This window comes from Penaeus chinensis, chromosome 1 (genome assembly GCF_019202785.1).
Source record: "Penaeus chinensis breed Huanghai No. 1 chromosome 1, ASM1920278v2, whole genome shotgun sequence".
Lineage (NCBI taxonomy): Eukaryota > Metazoa > Arthropoda > Malacostraca > Decapoda > Penaeidae > Penaeus > Penaeus chinensis.
The window spans coordinates 7,400,991-7,404,604 of record NC_061819.1 but is presented as its reverse complement, the minus strand read 5'-3'; positions in this window follow the sequence as shown (position 1 = coordinate 7,404,604).

The following is a 3,614-nucleotide window of genomic DNA, read 5'->3' as shown; positions in this document are numbered from 1 at the left end:
CTCTTCAATAGAAAAAAAACATATGTTGCTATGCTGGACAGCATTACAAGGTAATATTAATTTGCATACTGTTAGAGCTGACTTCCAGTATGCAATTGGGAATTGTTCTTGGTTTGTTTCTAATTTTGCTTGCCCTTGCCACGCACTAATTTAGTTTAACTGTTGTCAAGGACATGCTGCAGTTCACGTCAGATGGGTCCAAAGACAAGATAATTCCCCATTAAGAAAAAAAAACAAACTACACGCTGATCTAAACCAGTTGTAACAGAAAAGTTAAACCTCTCGGGTCTTTCATTAAGTTATCGCCAACGCAATATTGCGTTGGCGATAACTTAATGAAAGACCCGAGAGGTTTAACTTTTCTGTTACAACTGGTTTAGATCAGCGTGTAGTTTGTTTTTTTTTCTTAATGGGGAAGTTTTGTTAACACACCCAAGAAGTGATGCTGTCCTCTTCCCTAAGCTATTTTGGGAAATAGAAATGTTTATATGTTAGATGCTAAATGTTTGCTAAGACAACTATTATGGAAGGAAATAAAATCGATGATAGGGACATAAACATTAAAAATATACCATTGGATTTTTCATAATTTATGGGACAAATAACCCACATCCATCCGCCTTGAAACAGAGACACACAGTTTGCGAAGCCAGTTTATATAGTTTATATAGAAATCCTTGTGACTGGAGTCAGCTCTCTCATCATATGCTGATATTAACGACGCAGACACCATAAGCGTTTGGATGCTTTAGCCAACGTGAAGTCTCGGAAAGGGGTGTTGTGGTCCTCTGAGAGATAGTAATAGTAACGACAACAACAGAGGTAGCAAATAGTAAGTAATACGAATACTAATGCTAGTACCTGATAATGATGATAATGATAATGATAGTAGTAATGATTCACAACAAAAACAATAATAACGACAACAACAAATGGATATGGAAATGAAAAGTCAAAACATATAACCAAGCATCTTATTTTCTCAAAATAAGATGCATGTCAGGGAGAGATAGAGAAAGAGATAGATAGAAAGATATATATATATATATATAGATAGGTAGGTACATACATACATACCTACATACAGACATACATAAATATATATATATATATGCGTGTGTATGTATGTCAGTTCTGTTAATCCTTATTGAGAACAGAATTCTCTATGAACCGCAAGTTTTTTTTTTTTTAATTAGAGAACACTGCAAATTCAAAGGAAAAATATTCCTATAATGGCTATTCCCGTTTACCGCAAGTTCATTATAAAATTTATAAACCGAATAAATGTTTCATCATCTGTATCATTCGTTAGGGTAATAAGTATTGTTAGGATCGTCAGGATAATTAACGTATATTCATTTTATTAACTGTTAACTCTGACTTTCAGAGTTTTTTTGTTCATTTTCCGAACGTGTTCACAACGGTAAGGGAAGTAGACATACTTTATACTTTGGAGAAAGGTTTCAGTATTCTCTTTCGAAGCAGGAGTTTCGAACTATTAATTGTATTTGAGTGTAATTATTCCGATTTTAGATTTAAATGACGTCAAAATCTGTAGTGTTCAGTGTTTTTTTCACCTTAGATAGGTTCAGAGGCTCAATTAACTGGGAACAAGTGAATCTTTCTGAGAGAACATTTAGGATGAGGTTGATGAGGGAGACCAAATATGCTTTTATCTTCTTTGTTACGACTATGCAAGTTCAGCATCAATGATTTTAACAGAAGTAGGTTGACGTCTGTAGATTCCATTTTATATATAAAAATGTATTATGTAACAAACATAATTACATACATAAACGTACATATACACACACACATACATACATACATTTATATATATGTATGTATATATATAAATACTGTACACACACACACACACACACACACACACACACACACACACACACACACACACACAAACACATACACACACACACACTCATATATATATATATATATCATATATATGTATATCTATATCTATCTATCTATCTATCTATCTATCTATCTGCATATATATATACATATATTCCCTGATAAGATTAGAATCCTCGCAATCTCGATTACTCTCGGGCAGAGCAGACCTAATCCCACGATACACAGCAACACGCCAAAAGGAACATCTGAAACAGGTCATAACCTACTTACTCTAACTGGAGTACTTACAACTTGACTTCCCAGGCAATATCCATGGGATTCGAACCTTCCGATCCCTTGCCACCTGTGTCCATGTCTGTAAAATCATTGTATGTATACGCTAGTGTGGGCAGGTAGGCAATGACTCTGAATTTATTCTGATCCTGTTGAGATTATCCCTTAAGAGGGTTTAGGTCTACTGTTGTATCTGCGTGTCGTTGATTGTTTGGGTTCGGGTCCTTGTTATTGAGAGTAGTTTTACATGTTGATTAATGCTAGTATATCGTCATAGCTATGTGTGTCTGCATGTATATTTATGCATGTTTGAATATATATATTTCAATTAATATATCTATCAATATATTTATCAATCCGTTTATATATATTTACCATTACACATACGTCTATCTATCTATCTTTATAACCGGTATATCTGGTTATTTATTGATAAATATTTCAGTGAAGCACTCCCGTCCAATTGGCATTATCATATCGACTGAACTTATACAATATATGATGGTCTTCGGTCCAGCCAGTTCCTGCGGTACGTGAGGAGGAAATCCAATAACCGAACGGTGTTTGTTTTAATGAGCGTGAAAACTGAGAGAAACAAAACAACTACATTTTTACACGCAAACAAATCCAATTCGCTTTACTTACTATCTTGAATACATGATATACTGAACTGGCTTCTGTTTGTGTAACAGGTATAGTTAGTAAGACGATAATATAAAATGCCTCACATCTTTACCAAGAAGCTTCCTCGGTAATATGATAATATACGTTTTACTTTCAATATCTTCTTGTTTCCAGACGTGATGCCATGACAACCACCTGTCATCATTTTCCAGTGCACCTGAATCTTCCAAGATAAAGCTGACTCTGCACCTGTCTAATTAAATTTCCATCTGATATTCCTTCGAGGATAATATACATTCCTATTCAGCTGAATAAGGTTTTGAACCTCTATATAACGACCTAGAGATTGCTGTCTTCATGTCTGTTCTACAATAATTTCAAGGAGTAACTGCAATTTTCTAATTCAGGTTCTCCTGTGACATGGAACGCTGCTTTAAATGCGAGAACAAGACAGTGAAGAATACGAAGTGAGATTGAAGGTAAGTTGGTAGCTATAAATGATTTCCAAGACAATTACTGTATCGGTTTGGAAATAAATAAAACAAACGATAATTGAAGTCTGCATAATTGCATACGGAATTAGTTAGTTACTTTGATTACCTCGAGCAAACCAACTCTGAGTGTTCAGTCTGTGGATACTAATGTACAATCAATATTGCACATGTGACAAGAGCACTAATTAGAAACAATTTACATATTCATTGAGTCACTATATTTGAAACTTCATATGAAAATTGTTATACCTCGTCTTTCTAAAGGAATGTTAAAGCAAATACTGTATTACTATTATCATGACAACATAGTATTACACAAGCTGTTTTTTGAGAGGAAGATACACT